The sequence below is a fragment of the Schistocerca piceifrons genome, chromosome X, assembly GCF_021461385.2.
Source record: "Schistocerca piceifrons isolate TAMUIC-IGC-003096 chromosome X, iqSchPice1.1, whole genome shotgun sequence".
NCBI classification, from domain to species: Eukaryota; Metazoa; Arthropoda; class Insecta; order Orthoptera; family Acrididae; genus Schistocerca; species Schistocerca piceifrons.
This window is the reverse complement of record NC_060149.1, coordinates 511,311,171-511,329,676: the sequence shown is the minus strand read 5'-3', so window position 1 is coordinate 511,329,676 and position 18,506 is coordinate 511,311,171. Positions and strand designations below refer to the sequence as shown.

Below are 18,506 nucleotides of genomic sequence, written 5' to 3'. Positions count from 1 at the left end.
AATATTTGAAGTCATTAATGACTTCCGAAATGGACTGTCCTATACGTCTAGCTGTAACTACCATTCCGCGTTCAAGGGCTGTCAATTCCCGTTATGCGGCCATAATCACGTCGGAAACCTTGTCAAATGAATCACCTGAGTACAAATGACGGTTCTGCCAATGCGCTGCGCTTTTATACGTTGTGTCCGCGATGCTACTGCCATCTGTATATGTGCATATCGCTATCCCATGATTTTTGTCATCTCAGTGCATAACTAAAACGTCTACTGTGCGTTCTTGTTCAAAATGGTTCAAATGGCTCTGAGCACTATGCGACTCAACTTCTGAGGTCATTAGTCGCCTAGAACTTAGAACTAATTAAACCTAACTAACCTAAGGACATCACACACATCCATGCCCGAGGCAGGATACGAACCTGCGACCGTAGCGGTCGCTCGGCTCCAGACTGTAGCGCCCAGAACCGCACGGCCACTCCGGGCGGCTGCGTTCTTGTAATCATTGTGATTCATGTCCCACAGAAACGTAAAAAACGAAAGACGACATAGCGATCAGAATACTTTGAATACACACGAACAAGACCAAACCATCAAATCAAGAGCAGAACATCTTGTATCAATTGGGATTATACACAATAAAAGCTGTGCAACAGCGCACTATGTTTTCCTTCTTTTTTATTCCGAAACATCTATTGATATTTTAATTGTACAGTATAAGGCATGTGACAAAACTACTTTGGCGGGAAATGAAGTGATGTAGGTCGAAATGCGTGTGTGGAGGTGCGCGCATCGACTGATGCTTTCCTTGTGAAGAAAGACCTCGATTGAGCACACTTTTTCTCCAGTCTTACGTCACACGCGGAGACGCAAACGCTGTGGCCAGAACATTTTTATGGACTCAGCAGTTTACCTTGACACAGAGTAGGGTGAAATCGTTTGTCATGATTAGAGCGAGAATTTGAATCTTGATTTCATCTGGTAGATTGTACCCCTCAAACGCAAACCATGTTGGTGATTTAAGGTTCTGTGGGCGTTCTGAAAGAAACAGCTCACTTATTCAGTATTAACTATACTAACGTTACCTAGCGAAATGAAGGTACTTTTTTTAATGGCAGTCTCCACGATAAAGGTCAAATTGCCTTAAACGCCTTATGAAGCAAATAGATACAATGGAACTAATTATTACTCTTCTAGTCGCATCACGTTCTACATCTACATCTACATTTATACTCCGCAAGCCACCCAACGGTGTGTGGCGGAGGGCACTTTACGTGCCACTGTCATTACCCCCCTCTCCTGTTCCAGTCGCGTACGGTTCGCGGGAAGAACGACTGCCGGAAAGCCTCCGTGCGCGCTCGAATCTCTCTAATTTTACATTCGTGATCTCCTCGGGAGGTATAAGTAGGGGGAAGCAATGTATTCGATACCTCATCCAGAAACTCACCCTCTCGAAACCTGGACAGCAAGCTAAACCGCGATGCAGAGCGGCTCTCTTGCAGAGTCTGCCACTTGAGTTTGCTAAACATCTCCGTAACGCTATCACGGTTACCAAATAACCCTGTGACGAAATGCGCCGCTCTTCTTTCGATCTTCTCTATCTCCTCCGTCAACCCGACCTGGTACGGATCCCACACTGATGAGCAATACTCAAGTATAGATCGAACGAGTGTTTTGTAAGCCACCTCCTTTGTTGATGGACTACATTTTCTAAGGACTCTCCCAATGAATCTCAACCAGGTACCCGCCTTACCAACAATTAATTTTATATGATCATTCCACTTCAAATCGTTCCGCACGCATACTACCAGATATTTTACAGAAGTAACTGCTACCAGTGTTTGTTCCGCTATCATATAATCATACAATAAAGGATCCTTCTTTCTATGTATTCGCAATACATTACATTTGTCTATGTTAAGGGTCAGTTGCCACTCCTTGCACCAAGAGCCTACCCGCTGCAGATCTTCCTGCATTTCGCTGCAGTTTTCTAATGCTGCTACTTCAGTCCAGTTCTGTCCATATCTGTTAACTTCTCACAATGTGTGGATTATCCCGTGCTCTTACAATCAGTCGTCCATGTTGCTTCCAGTACAACACTGAACAGTATAAGAAATTTCTGTACCTAGCGTCAATGATTTAAGAAGAATTCCAACAACTCAATACTGGAGTTAGTGTTTTTTCTAGAAACTGACATCCTTTTGACGGTTTTAAGTCGTCACTTCCACTTTATCGGTAGGATTAGGTGTAAGTAAAAAAAGCACAGCTTTCGTCAATATTGCAGTGCTTTAATAGACACGTTATTATTGGAGATATCATGCCTTGTCCTTTTCCTCTGACCGTTGAATTGACTTACCCAGTCGAACATTGAGCACTTTCAGTTTAACGTGCATTCTGAACAACGGTACATCTTGGCATTTTTCACGTAAGCAATACCTCGCCAGAATGAAAGAAACGATAAAAATCAGAAAAACATCCTAGCATCGACTGAGGATTGAACATCACATTTCTGGATTAGCGTTTGACAACGACTGTGTCAGCGAGTTGCAGTATTAGAAATCTCAAAACAAAATTCTCCAGTTTGTAGAGTTTATTTCATTTTATGGGCTGTTGCTGTGAGGTTACGGTTGACAGGAGTGCTAGTACGGTTGAGCAGAACCTGTCTGCACGTTCCGAGTGCTGCGTTATGTATGAGGAAGCGATCGGACTGACGCAACTGGTCGTGTAACGTGCGCCGCCGCAGAGAATGCATAAGCGTTTGCTGGCGGATTTGACCGGGAAGCTGCTGGCCCTAGCAGCGTGGCTGGCATATTCGGCAATATGCGCGCGCTAACGTAGTCCGCCCAGTCTCACTTGTTTCTTGTAAGCAAAGTTTCCCACAAGCACTCAAATTCCGGTCTCTTCGAGCAACCCTAATATTAACGCTAGAACACTAAATCAGGGAAAATATTTCGTAGTTACTGAACCAGTGTGAATTTTATTATCCTATCTTTTATTCAAAGGAAGTAATAATTTATGCACTAGTTAATTGCAATTACAAGGTTTCCAATGCTATGTCACATACAAAGTAACTACAAAATGTCCTGCTTTATATCGTATATAAACCGTCCCAGATTGGCGGGAACCGAGAGCTGTTACCTGCTGCAGTCGTAAATTTTACGAGGGATTAAAAATCTAGGGTTAAAAAGGATTTTTAAAAAGTTTTTCAGTCTGCCAAAATATTATAGTAGTTACAATGCACCACTTAACGTTTAATGCACAATGTCAAATACTAGTGTTTGTTTTGTTAATGTTCGATTGTTTCGCGAACGAACGTGAGCAGACAAGGGCGACGAGAACTTTCGTCCCGGATCCTCCAGTCGAAAGATCGGACAACATTACCGCACGCCCGACAGACGCGCCCCTGAGGAATAAACCTCCGTCATTGAGAATGTTCCCTGCACATTATTTGATTAAGTCACAATTTGTTGAAAAGGAAAAACAATAACTTGTAATAAGATTCAATTCAGTTACTGTTTATATTTAGCCAAGATAACTTGAACTCATACAACGTAATACATTCCATATACAGGGCAGGCAGTTACGTATCTTCATTGAAGATAAGAAATCAGTGTCAACAGATTTTGATTCACAACAAACACACTTGTGTTCTGAGCCTTTGTTTAAAAGTGTACCTGGTTTGAGAGAAAGTGTCTTTATTTTAGTGCTATCAAGAATACTATTTAAAATACTTCACTGAAAACTACACGAGAAAAAAAATGGCTCTGAGCACTATGGGACTTAACATTTATGGTCATCAGTAACTTAGAACTACTTAAACCTAACTAACCTAAGGACATCACACAACACCCAGTCATCACGAGGCAGAGAAAATCCCTGACCCCGCCGGGAAACGAACCCGGGAAAACTACACGAGACAAAAATTACAAAGCATTATATCTCTGACGTCATAAAGTATGCTGAAAGGAGAATAGTCGAAAGTGAACTAGTGAGAAAAGAACAGTGAAAATGATTCTACTTCAAAAAATATTTGCAAAAGGTTACATAATTTACGAAATCTATTTCGATCAGAATCAATACGTAGCTATATAGAGCATTATCTGTGACTGCCATAGAAACGAAAATTCATTGCTTCTAAATTATAGCGAACTACTAATCCTTCTGACAGAATTTGTCCTCCAATGCTTCATCAAGAGCTTTTGCCACATCCGCATAAAAGAGATTCTGCAGCCTTGAAAGCAACTTCGAATAGATGAATGACATTTCATACACGCTTACTGTCCGTAGACGCTTAGCCGAGATTTGACGAAGTAATATATCCAACGAATATGTTGTTGGTAAATAAGGACAGAGCATAAACATCTAGGCTGGCTTAATTCCAAGATAAAACTGAGTTAAAACCATTACAGTTGCATTTGGATAACGACAGGCATAAGAAAGTATCATTACAAACAGTGGTGTGAAGCTATTCCATTACTGCTGCAGCCCAAAGCGGGACTTTAACTCGCGACATTCCCTTTCATGTATTTGATAAGTAACTTAACTTTGGAAATCCAAGCGAATAACGTGGCGTCCCAGTTAAGTTTCCCTTTTACTGCTTTCCACGTTTAAATTCAGCATAGTGCTTACAGCTGCGTCTCCTTTCTTACTGTGATGCACAAATGAGATTGATGCTGCTAATTAGTGAACATATGTCTTCAAAGTAGGATCTTCTAAGATCACACAGGACAGCATTTGGTCCTTACACTACCCAAAAATATCTCTGCATGTCATTTTCCGTGATGCCGCGCAGTGTCACCGCCGTTTTTTCCTTCCAGCAAACCGCGCGAGGTAGCTGCGCGGTCTATGGCGCCTTGCCACGGTTCGCGGGGCTTCCCCCGTCGAGGGTTCGAGTCCTCTCTCGGGCATGGGCGTGTGTGTTGTCGTTAGCGTAAGTTATTTTAAGTTAGATGAAGTAGGGTGTAAGCCTAGGGCCCGATGACCTTAGCAGTTTGGTCCCATAGGAACTTGCCACCACCTTCCAGCAAAGTGTAAGGACGCGTAGGTAGTAAACTGCTCGCTTATTACCACTGTGTCGATAGATTTTGACGAAACTCATTGTTGGATAGGGATAGCGACCGAAGTCGAAAGAGAGTCGTGCACTAGCAAGCCACGACAAATAGTTACTTAGTAATACTAACCGCCTCATTTCCTTTCAGGGTAACTAATATGTTCACCCCTAGTGGATAAATTGTCCCTTATAGTCCTGTCAAATATTTCTAAGTTTAACATATGAAAATAAATGAAAATCTCGAAACAAAACAGTTTTTCGACAATATAGGATGGTTGACGAAGAGAGGTAAGCGAATCAGTTATCGTCGTACTGTGTACTGGTCTGCGTGAATCTCATTGAGAAATATAATCAAGTTTTAATGAAACTGTTACTGGAAAATACTACTTTGTCTCGTTTCGCTTTGTTGTTATTTTCGTCGGATATTTTTTTTCAAAAGTTCACAAAGTTTTGCCACATTTATTGCTTTGATTCTATGCAGATATACGGAGGTACGTAAAAAGAACGATGCAAGACGAATAATATGGTTCGAGTGGAGTGTATAATGCTAAAATCAGTATTTGAAGCGGTAAGAAAGTACTGAGTTTCGTCAGAGGTTCGGTTTCTGTCGAAATCAGTGTTCCAGTTACGACGAGAAGAGAAACACGAAAAGGGGGAAACCAGCGGGGAGGGGGTGGGGGAGGAGAATTGGAAGAGGCGGAAAGACAAAGTCAGACGAAGAGAGAGAGGGAGAAAAAGAAACAACCGCAATGTTTTTTGCGCAGTGTGTTCGGGTCAGGTAGTGTACAAAATTTGCGTCAAGTCGGAGAAATCCGGAAGAGCAGCATCCATCGAAGCGAGTAGCACGACATCGATTCCACAATACGATCTTTCACTTTTGTCGTAGCCCGATGGACTATGGGTACACGGCTCCTGTTGCTTGTTGCGTGTTATGAGCTCGCACGGAGGGAGGGAGGGAGGGAGGGAGGGAGAGAGAGAGAGAGAGAGAGAGAGAGAGAGATGGGGAGGGGCGGGGGCCAGAGAGTGTCCGTGGGAATCAATAGCGAGCATTTGCCAGCAGAATCGTCTCACACATGTTGCCAACTGCAACCGTTTCACACAGTAAAGAGAGTAGGAACGGATTTGCTTTCTCATTCTCGCTTTGATACCCGGCGTCAAAAAGAAAATTCGATCAATAAAAGCGAAACTGTCAGAAGATTACAACTGACTGCGTTATTCAGTACTTCCCACTGTTTATATGTGCTGGTTAATTTTGCATATACCATAATGGAATTGCCGTTTCTAATCGCGATTCAGACGCTCCGGTAAATTCTGTCTGTATTTAACCCAGATATAATATTACGAAGTTCTGCAGTTGCTCTCTTGCTTCGGAGGATATAAGCACAAAGTAAACGAGCATTATCCCGTATTTATATGCCTTTGGGGTAGTGCAGTGAATCTGTTAAAGGAGACTGCATGCGCGACGCTAATGCGAGCCATCATAGAATGAAGTAGCCTGAGTAGCATCTTATAACTCACGTGGGAATCATGATAACAAGAGAGTTTGGATAAATGCGTAATATCTGTTCTTAGTGGCATGTCCAAATATACATACAGGCTGCATTCATTTAATTGATTCGCCTCGATGGGCAATGAATCCAGCACCTTCAATGTGGATCCGGAAATACGTTCGACTTCCTGGGGGAATCTCAAAGTAGCGAGCATGTAGGAAATGGACGGGGACTGTGGATAGGTTGGGTGTGAGTGTAGGTCGACCGGGAGGCGCATCAAGATACTCCGCTCAATTACGGTAAACATCCGTGTACAGGCGGCGCAGTGGTTAAGGCTATTGCCTACTAAGCAACAGCTCTCAGCTTCGAATCATCTGTAATTAAAGAAAACTGAGTGAAGGGATCAACAACGAACTTCAAGGGATGTCATGTGACATCCGCTACCACCAAACGCAACGGAAAAAAAAAAATCCCACTTCGGCACACATTTTCGCTCGTCGCTGCTGACTCCGCATAAAGTCCCGATGCAGCTGACACCAATAGTTCCTTTCCTGTTCTCCCTCCCCCACATCTCCACTCTCAATTTACATAAGAGATATTAAGGTGCATATGGAAGCCTGCAGATGTTAATTTTTCCTATACATCGCGCGCATGTTATGTCAACTGGTTTAGTGCAGATCTGTCACCGTAGTTCCTCCACTGACGTCGCTTATACGCCACGATCAGTTTTGGAACTTTTTGGACGGAGGCTTTATACTGAATGTAGTTGGCAGTACAGCTTCTTACTTTTCTCATTTGCTCTGTACTGCTAATGATTTGCACATCCAAGCATGCCAGTTTGACGTTTGTTGCTTGCCGTTCCATGGTGTTGCGATTTTAATATCCAGTAGTGTACATCTCCATTAACATTTGCTGGAAGACTCCTAGTAGTTGCGTATTGGACTTTATTGTCGGAAACTTGCCCAGTTATCGTGCATGCGGCAACTGACTGCTACGAAAAGCATGTTGATGAATTACAAGGGACTTTCTGTTATGCTGATGAAGCTTGACTGCCCTTCACCCTACTAGTTTCCGTAACTAATAGAAAAGAGCTAAAAAAATAGTTCAAATGGCTCTGAGCACTATGGGACTCAACATCTGTGGTCATCAGTCCCCTAGAACTTAGAACTACTTAAACCTAACTAACCTAAGGACATCACACACATCCATGCCCGAGGCAGGATTCGAACCTGCGACCGTAGCGGTCACGCGGTTCCAGACTGAGGCGCCTAAAACCGCACGGCCATATCGGCCGGCCCGAAAAGAGCTCTCTTTGTCAGTAACTTCGGATTACAGAAGTGCTTTCGGCGATGTACTCACTGAGAGGACTCTTAATATGTCACTACTGAGGGCGACATTACAACAATAGCGCCTCTCCGTTCACTTAGAGTAACGTTCGTACCTAAAAAATAACGTATACTTCGCTAGAGACCTATATAGCTCAAAATAATTTAACTTCAGGGTGCACACATAACTGAAGATTTGTTAGACCAGAGAAATACACTGCCTGACAAAAAAAGTGAAGGACCCAGAAGACATGGTCGGATGAATATGTAGCATCGTACGCGTAAGCACCATCGACTGGTATGTCAATGTTTACAGATGCAATTCTCTACAGAACGGCGCTCAGACTGCATCAGTGTAGTCAGCGTTTAGTGTTGTTCCAGGTCTGGTAGGGTATATGAGGAGCCAGGGCAGCGTCAGATGTTGATTAATCACTGTCAAGACGCGGAGATGCCGCGGACTCGTGTGAGACAGCGTTGTCAGCATCTGACAGAATTTGGAAGGAGCCTAACTGTGGGTCTCCATTTGGAGGGCTGGCCGAATCGTGCAGTATCCAGATTTGTGGAGTATTCACACGTGACAGTGGACCGATGTTGGTCTGCTACTGAACGTGAGAGCAGGTGTTTTCTTCGTCAGAGTTCCGGTGGACCACGTCAGACCATCACAAGGGAGTGTCTCCGTAATGTGCAGCAAGCACATCGTTGAACATCTTTACATCAGCGCCTGCCATGCGAAAACATGTAATGAACTTTCTGCAACATTCCGTATCGTAGCACACCATTGGTCGGAGACTAGCAACAGCCGCACTAAGGAATTACAGTTCAATGCGTAGGTTGTCGTTAATACAAATGGCTCCGTTTGGAGTGGTGTCGTGACTGGGAATCATGGGCTGCTGATGAATGGCATTGCACTGATGAATCGCGGTTCTGCACTATCCCGGACGACTATAGCCGGCTGTTATAGTTGCGACCTGGGGAGGTGTCCAAATCCAATGGTGCCAATGGCTCTAAGCACAATGGGACTCAACATCTGAGGTCATCTGTCCTCCAGACTTAGAACTACTTAAATCTAACTAACCTAAGGACATCACACACATCCATGCCCGAGGCAGGACTCGAACCGGCGACCATAGCAGCAGCGCGGTTCCGGACTGAAGCGCCTAGAACCGCTCGGCCACAGTGGCCGGCGGGGAGAGGTCCCATTCTTTCAATATTTTGGAGAGGTACAGCGGTGTTACTCCAGGCGTCATGGTGTGGGGAGTCATCCTATATGACTTAAGGGCACGGTTGGTAGTGACTGCGGTAACTTTGATGGCACAACGGTACGTGACGGATATCTTGCGTCCTCATGTGACAGTATCGCGATGCCATTTTTCAACAGAACAATCCTCGTCCACACGTGACACGTGACTCCATGAACTGTCTATGTGATGCTGAAGCACTCGCGTGGCCCGTAAGATCCCCAGACCTGTCCCCGATAGAACATGTGTAGGACCAGTTTGGACGTCAACTTCTTGGCTCAAATGGCTCTGAGACTATGGGACTTAACATCGAAGGTCATCAGTCCCCTAGACTTAGAAGTACTTAAACCTAACTAACCTAAGGACATCACACACATCCATGCCCGAGGCAGGATTCGAACCTGCGACCGTAGTGGTCACGCGGTTCCAGACTGAAGCGCTTAGAACCGCTCGGCCACACCGGCCGGCGTCAACTTCTTCCCAGGACATCAAATAACAATTACTATATGTGTGGGCCAGCTTGCCGCAAGAAAGGATACAAGGCGTTATGATACCCTTTCCAACAGAATCAATGTATTCATCGACGCTAGAGGCATTGCACTGATGAATCGCGGTTCTGCACTACCCCGCAGAATGTACTGCGCCCATAAATTCCAAGTTATTTGTAAGCTTCAATCGATTTTGTAATCACTGAAATAACATCATATATCGTCTCAACCTGTGAAGTTTCATTACGCTTCCTCCTCCTCTTCTGGGTGCGTTACTTTTTTTTGTCATACAGTGTAAATCTATCATAATTTAAACTTTTTAAAAAATTTGCATTCTGCTAAGGAGAATTATTTTTCTCTTATCCAAGCGTATTTCGGCACCTATCATCTGTATTCTGTGGGTCTCATTTCTTCCGTAAGAATTTTAATAGTTTAGTCCTAACATAACAAACGTTCGAAACCTTTAAAAATGTAGTGTGTTTTCAAGGGAACAAAGCAACACCTACAGGAGACAGAACAGTTGGTCAAAATATGGCTGGCTAACAAAATGAGAGACACACAGAAAAGAACATTAGTTTCCTCATGACAAATTTATAAGAACCTAACTTATTGCTTGCACAGGCATTAAAATACTAGATGATTATCAAAAATAGTTGCTTACCTGTCACTTCAGAACTATGAAATCAAGTTCCGCCGAACTCGTTAACTGGATCCCAGCTTGTTTGGCTTGTGACCTGCAAAGCAAACCATTTCAATACAGATTTTCTGTGAGTGAACGGAAGATCATTAATAACACAAAAATAAAGCAAAAACTCTCGTCGTAAAGCTTGAGTTTGTAGATTGGTGGGCACAGAGCCTCAACCTGGAAACTGTATATCGAGATGATTGCTGTAGGGACAGCCTGTTACTGTCACTCACTGTGACTTTCGTGGACTATTCATAAACTAAAAGCAGAAATTTCTAAAATAATAATATAACCAAAGAGAATAACAATAATGGAGTGTAACAGTCTAATTTAATATGAAATTGCACTTGAAGTTGGCACCACGAATGAGCAATAATGTAATTAATAGTACAAGTGGCACAAACAATAATAAAGTAAACTGAATGCCTTGATGCCTGATGATCAGCACCAGCGGCTCGAAAAGCGTCAAATGTGTGTGAATTCCTAACGAACTAAACTGCTGAGGTCATCGGTCCCTAGGCTTACACACTACTTTAATTTAAACTAACATATGCTAAGAACAACACACACACACACCCAGGCTCGAGCGAGGACTCGAACCTCCGGCGGGAGTGGCCGCGCAGTCCGTGACATTGCGCCCTAAACAGCGCGGCCACTCCTTGTGGCCGAAAAGCGTCGTTAATAAATTAATTTCAAAAGATTAATAATCCGTAAATATTGTAACTTACATATATCCTTTGAGATAGCTTGTTAACGTAACTTGGAGTTGCATTTCATAGCACATTTTGGTGTAAAAGGACTTATTGTTCGATAAATACAGAAATTTGAATGTCAACTACCAGTAACAATTCAGGTAATCACAATAATATTTCACATTTTACAAGTACACGATGTATCGGTGATGAAAATGCCGATGGATACCAGGAATAATTCCACGACCGACATTACTCCGAATAACTAATAAATCATTTACAAAAGAGTCAAAGTGATACATGTCAGTTTGTTTAGTGACCTATATGTATGCATCTGTTCAGAGAGAACTGAAGTGGCGATGCTCTCTCTGTCGCCGAACATTGTTATTTTCTCTTGCTCTGCTCCATACTGTACAAAATCTTCCGAAAAATATGCAGATATGAATAGGACTGAAGAGTGAATCTCAAAACATTTATACAGAGTGCTTCGATCAACGCCCATTACATTCACTAGTTTGTGAGGAGAGGGGTGGAGGGAGGGGTGGGGGGGGGGGAGGATAAAAAAGATATGAGGGAAGTGAGACCTATTGAGACCTATTAGGGAAAGATGTATGTCCTTTAAACACAAAAACTCTGCCCTACTTTGAATTAACTAATTACAATGTTTATTACCTTTCATGCATCACATCTGACGAATCTTTTAAAATGTCAGTGCCAATTTCCGTTTCCTTCCTTATCTTTGTTCAACTGAGCTAGTGCTCCTCAGACGAAACCTTTGTCCCCAAGAAATTCTATTTTAATCTTCGTGCTACCATTACGAATGTTTTTGAGTTGTTGGTTATCACTTAGCGAATCTGATGGTATCCTATTGGAAAAGTGATAAATTCTTTCAATTTTTATAAAACAACGAACTGCGCCATACAAAAACTAGCTTCCTTCCTGAAACAAACTGATCCAATTTGCGTTGTGCCTCCATTTCTTTGAATCGTTGGCGCAAATCATACTGCAGGCGGGAGTTTGTTACACGTAAAAATGCGTTTGTGACAACCGTACTCTCGAGCCAAGAGGTCTGATAACTGTGAATTTGGCGTTTTTAAAGTAAGTGGAGATTTTTCCAAAGACCAGTATTTGTTATTATGTCAGCACAGTTAAGTGTTGCTCCATTCTCTTCAACTTTTTTTGTACTTGCAACTAATTTCAACTAAAAGGCATTCTAGCTACTCAAGGTTTGTCTCATGATGTACTTCAGTCGACTATATGAGGAAGGACGAGTTAAAAATGTGGGAGATAGTCGTGCTGACCACAACGTAACTGATCTTTACCATTGCTGGACTGCTTCATTTGAACTGAAAATGCAAACATTTGTAGTTTCATCCTAATAATTTCATCAGTTTATGTCAAATACAGTTTTGAACATTCAACTTCATCAATCACCGAGCCTTTCTCGGCGTACTATGTGTGGCGTTAACACGGTGAGGAAGTACGAAAGACAAGGGTCTAGCGTCCAGTTGACGACAACCTCATTACAGACGATGCACAAGCTTCTTTATCCGATTTGCCGGACGAGGATTTGAACCAGGCGTCTTCCACATAAGTATTCACTGCATCAATTACTACACCACCTCACTTGCTCTTAACAAACAAGAGACTGTTGGAACACAAAGAAGAACGGCAATGTCATAATAATTTTTAAATAGCAAGGTCTCAGACAAGATACCCTGCCAGAACTAAAAGATAACAACAAAAAGAACTGAAGAGTGCAGCAAAGGAATAGTTTAAATCAGGATGAACTACACGTGTATGAGAATAACAGAACTGTGCGCCAGTCAAGCTTCAGTGCAAAAGGCTACGGAAAGCAGCTTTTGCCGTTCCGGATGCAGGTTTACGGCTACCTCGGCCGATACGAAGCTGTCGTCAGCCTGGCGCGCATTGTCTTGAGGCCATAAAATTTCTCCACAGTTACTCGTTTCGCCACCCGGCAGACTCATGTCATTGATGCCTTCCTCGTCGAGGTACAATCGGAACAGCATATATTTTTAACTTCTGCGCACACGTCTGCTGATGTTACTGTATCTTAAATATCGGGATATTCCTCCATTCCAGTTTTTTTAATTGTTTTCCTTTTTTTCGTAATCCACCACAATAATAACTTGTCTTTTTCAGTTGATTTTGGGATAGTTATTTGTTAACTCTGACACATGTTTCACCTTGTCTTCGGGAAACAAACAACAGTAGAAACCAAACAAAACTTGTCTTTGACCTGGGAACGGCCGTTGCAACATGGCCGAAAAGTCCGTTATGTTACTGTTTGAGGATTTTTATATTTTAAGTGTTATATAGGATCACGCAGCAGCTCACCTAGAAGAATTTTAATGAGGAAATTTGGTTGTTCAAGTGGGTCATTTGGAATAACGCCGACGTCTTAATTATAGTACTCCAGCACATATACATCTCCATCTGCATACACACTCCGCAAGCTATCCACACCGTCCCACTATTAGTTATTTCCTTTTCTGTTCCACTCCTATACAGAGTGACGGAAAAAAAGACTATCTATACGCCTTCATATGAGCCCTAATTTCTCGTATCTCCGTGGTCCTTAAGCGCAATGTATATTGGCGGCAGTAGAATCGATATGCAGTCAGCTTAAATGCCAGTGCTCTAAATTTTCTCAGCCGTGTTCCTCGATAAGAAAGTCACCCTCATTCCATGGATTCCCATTTGAGTTCCCGAAGCAACTCCGTAATACTTGGGTGTTGTTAGAACCTACCGGTAACAAATCAAAGAGCCCGTCTCTGAATTGCTTTGATGTCTTCCTTTAATCCGACCTGATGCAGATCCCAAACACTGAAGCAGTATTGAAGAATAGGTCGTACTAGCTTCCTATATGCGGACTCCTTCACAGATAAACCACGATTTCCTAAAATTACCTCCCAATAAGTCGACCATTCGCCTCCCCTACCATAATCCGCTTACTCTCGTTCTATTTCATATCGCTTTGCAAGGTTACGCCCAGATACCTAAAGGAAGTTACTGCGGCAAGCAGGACACTCCTAATGCTGTATCCGAACATTACGGGTTTGTTTTTTTCCTACTCGTCCACATTAAGTTACATTTTTCTACATTTAAAGCTAGCTGCCATTCAACACACCTGCTAGAAATTTTTTCTAAGTCATTTTGTATCCTCCAGTCCGGCTCCGTAACTGGGTGGTCAGCGCGTCTGACTCCCATGCAGCGAGCCCTCGGTCGATTCCGTAAGTCGCCCAATGTGGCGTCGATTGAAAAAATTTGCAACTCGGCGGCCGAACTCCCCAGGCCATCAGTGCCATACGGGCATTTCATTTCTTGTGTCCCCATACAGTCAGTCAACTTCGACACCTTTCCGTACACCACAGCATCATCAGCAAACAACCGCAGATTGATGCCCACTCTCTCCGCCACGTAATTTGTGTTGGGTTGGGTTGTTTTGGGGAGGAGACCAGACAGCTAGGTCATCGGTCTCATCGGATTAGGGAAGGACGGGGAAGGAAGTCGGCCGCGCCCTTTAAAAGGAACCATCCAAGTATTTACCTGGAGCGATTTAGGGAAATCACGGAAAACCTAAATCAGGATGGCCGGATGCGGGATTGAACAGTCGTCCTCCCGAATGCGAGTCCAGTGTGCTAGCCACTGCGCCACCTCTCTCGGTGTAATTTATGTATGTAGAAAATAATAGCGCTCCTATCACACTTTGCCGGGGCAGTCCTGATGATACACTTGTCTCTGATGAACACTCGCCGTCGAGGAGAACAAACTTGGCTCTGTTACTTAAGAAGTCTTCAAGCCACTCACATATCTGGAAACAGATTGCATATGCTCGTTGTCTGCAGTGGAGCATCGTGTCAGATGCTTTTGAGATACCTAGAAATATGGAATCTGCCTGCTGCCCTTCATCGACAGTTCGCATTATATCATGTGAGAAAAGGGTAAGCTGAGTTCCGAACGAGTGAAGTAGTTATCCACACTGACATCCAGAATGAGGTTTCTGTGATTTCTCTCAATCGATGAAAGCAAATGATTCCTTTGGGAAGGACATGTTCGATATCCTTCCTCATTATTCTCCAACTAGAACTTGTCTGTTCATGGACGAGACATTAAACTCTGTTCTTTGCACAACCAACAGTTAACTGTTTATACAGTTTAATAGTTCTAAAACTTACGCACAGCCTTCTCGTTATCGAATAATCGTTAATAATGAAGCATTGCTTCAGTTATCGACTACACTCCATTTACCGCCAGCTGTACCCATCCACCGTCAGCCTCCGTAGCTGAGTGGTCAATGTAGATGGCAGCCATGGAGAAGATCAGCGTTCGATTCCCGGAAATACAAAGGATTTTTCCTTGATGCGGGGACTGGTGCGGAGTGCACTCTGCATCGTGGTGCCAAGTAATGAGCTGCTTGACCGAGTAGAAGTGGCAGAGCCATCCCATGAAGTCAAACACCTGTTTATATGGTTAACTTAGTTGGAAACATGTTGTTCAGTAGGGGTATTTGTCATCTGAGACGTATGAGAGTTTCATCAAGCATCACTCTTTAGGAAAATATTGGTGATGTCTTAGAAAAGCAGGAAGTCTGCAACGCAAGAGTCACGGATATAGCAAGGAAACTGTTTTAATCTCGAACACTACAGTATAAAAATCTGAGAGCTTACCACCAAGAAACTATAGCAACTTGTTCAAGGGACAGTTCTGGCCTGTTGCACCACCCCTCTTCCTTCTCTCTATGAAGAACTTTTTGCTGCTGTTAATTGCTTTCCTGTAAGTTAGAATATAGACAGACAGTTCATAGGATAATACACAATGACGACATCATTAATTGAAGATTAGGCCATGAATAACGCTTTACCTTTATAAATCGTATTTTACACTGTGTAACTTTAAGCTACTACCAAGTGTCTGTTTATGCAAAATAAAAATGGCGTAGATATTCAGAAGCGAACAACGCAAGTATTAAACAAGAAACATCTGTCATATTGTACCGTAAACACATGGTTTGCTAACTGTAACCGTGGCAGTGGGGCGGAGGTACTCTTCCAGTTTTCTTTAGGGGCTGCTAATAGTAATGAACACATTAGATAATTTTTTTCCGTCGCAGGACGCTCTCATTTTTGTTTGGTGTACGGTAGGGTCTTTCAACGATAGGCAATTGTCCATCTACGATTTGACGATTATTTTTGTTTCATTCTTTGGCGTATCGCCACAAATCACATACTCAACGAGAGGAATGTCATGTGTATCAGCTGACAGTGAATCGCGTAAACCTATCTGTGTGCGCATTTGTGTTTTAATGATTTATATAGTTTGTTTCTGAAATGGAGGATGGGAACCAGAGAGACATTTGTCTTGAAATGTTTGGAAAAACACGTAAGAACAACGTCAGGCAGTCCAGTGTACCTGACCAACAGCCCTGTCTTACAAGTCAGCGCATTGCACATTAAGTTACATGACAAGATCTTTTCACATGTACTAACTGAAACCAAAACATTGTCTTTCTTCTACATGGGGAGGAAAACCACGTACATCATCTGATTAGCTGATTCGAGGCATGCTGCCACTGGATGGTAGGTCCGCTGCAGTTCAGCACTGAGAAAATTTGATAATTTGTTTTCTCCGTCCCTGTTGCATGAACATACAACGCCCGCATCTCGTGGTCGTGCGGTAGCGTTCTCGCTTCTCACGCCCGGGTTCCCGGGTTCGATTCCCGGCGGGGTCAGGGATTTTCTCTGCCTCGTGATGGCTGGGTGTTGTGTGCTGTCCTTAGGTTAGTTAGGTTTAAGTAGTTCTAAGTTCTAGGGGACTGATGACCATAGATGTTAAGTCCCGTAGTGCTCAGAGCCATTTGAACCATTTTTTTAATATACAATTTTTGCTGCAGTGGTTATCGGTTTCGGGCTGACACGCCCATTCTCAAACCACAAACCTTGTTATTAACTGTAACTAGTCATACAGTATGGTGCCAAAAGGTGCTAATAACTTCCGTACAGAAGGTCAAACTGTGGGTAACAATTACTCTCATCGATATTAGCCTATGTGTCTTCTGTTGCAGCTGACTGAGTTTGGTTGTGTCAGTCAGGTGCAACAATAGACACATAGGCTATTGTAAATGTGCGGAAGTTATTCGCACCTTTTGACGCCATATTGTGTGACTAGCAACGGTTAATAACAAGATGTGCGGTTTGAGAACGGGCGTGTAAGCCCGCAACCGGTAACCACTGCAGCAAAATTTGTGTGCAACTGGGACGGTAAAGTAAAGGAATTATCATATTTAATCATCTGATTGTCAATCGCGCAAACTGTGTACCGAACGACTCGTGTTTTACATGTTGTCTTCGCCTATGAGAATATCGCAGGTAGAGATTAGCACGAAAACGGTCTAGTTCGTTAAACCCCGTGGTGTGCGTAAAGTAAACAGGAGACCCGGAGGTGTAGCCCAGGCGTCTGCACTGCGCCACATCTCGATAGCATACTCTGCTTCTGAGAGAAAGTCATTGCACCCAGTGAAAGGGGCGTTAGCTATCAGCGCGCCGACGGGGTCCAAGTACTTGACCAGCAAAACCCCGCCAGCGTAATAAGCAATGCAGTGAGTCAAGGGACAGCAGACTTCTAGCTGGGACGACAAACCCTCACCTTCACAAAAAGGTCGTGGTAGGCAGGAGAACTTGTGAGTGGGCTTTATCACCGGCAATTATCCGAGTGGTGAATAATTCCTTCTGTACAAAGAAGTTCGTGGTGTCTTCTACTCTGTCTTTCTTCCCATGTGTCGTAAATGATATTCCGCATTAATAGAAGGAAAAGTTACTTCGCATTTAGCATGCGTTAAACATTGAACTCCTTAGTTCACTCACCGACGCGAAAGTGTTTCGACGAATTCCGATGTCGCTCTTCCGTATGACGCCTGCGTTTTCCTTATAGTGCGTGAATACTAGATTAACGTTTAGTTCGGTTACCCGTAATAAACTATATCATTTGAATTTTCTGTTGGTGAAAACGAGCTCCACCATGTAGGGGGACAGGGGGAGGGGGAAAGTGACTTTTACGTCTCTGCCAATAAACATCGACCACAACTGGTTACCCGTAATAAACTATATCATTTGAATTTTCTGTTGGTGAAAACGAGCTCCACCATGTAGGGGGACAGGGGGAGGGGGAAAGTGACTTTTACGTCTCTGCCAATAAACATCGACCACAACTGGTTGGGGTTCAAATGGCTCTGAGCACTATGCGACTTAACTTCTGAGGTCATCAGTCGCTTAGAACTTAGAACTAATTAAGCCTAACTAACCTAAGGACATCACACACATCCATGCCCGAGGCAGGATTCGAACCTGCGACGTAGCGGTCGCTCGGTTCCAGACTGCAGCGCCTAGAACCGCACGGCCACTCCGGTCGGCCAACTACTGGTTGCCCAGTGGCTATATCAAGATACAGTTCCCTTTCGAGCTTCTCCGGAAACTATATTGGACAATGCCATGGATGATGTAAGCCATTAGTTAACGGTCGTTAAA

General features: G+C 43.4%; 1 protein-coding gene across 1 annotated transcript in view; it reads right to left on the bottom strand.

The window, feature by feature from the left end:
• Positions 1–18,506, bottom strand: part of LOC124721976 (pancreatic triacylglycerol lipase-like) — a 451,439-nt gene that overhangs the window by 318,585 nt on the left and 114,348 nt on the right. Inside the window, exon 2 of the mRNA XM_047247144.1 lies at positions 10,247–10,319. The gene's annotated coding sequence lies outside the window, so the exon portion shown is untranslated. The remainder of the gene's footprint in view (positions 1–10,246; positions 10,320–18,506) is intronic.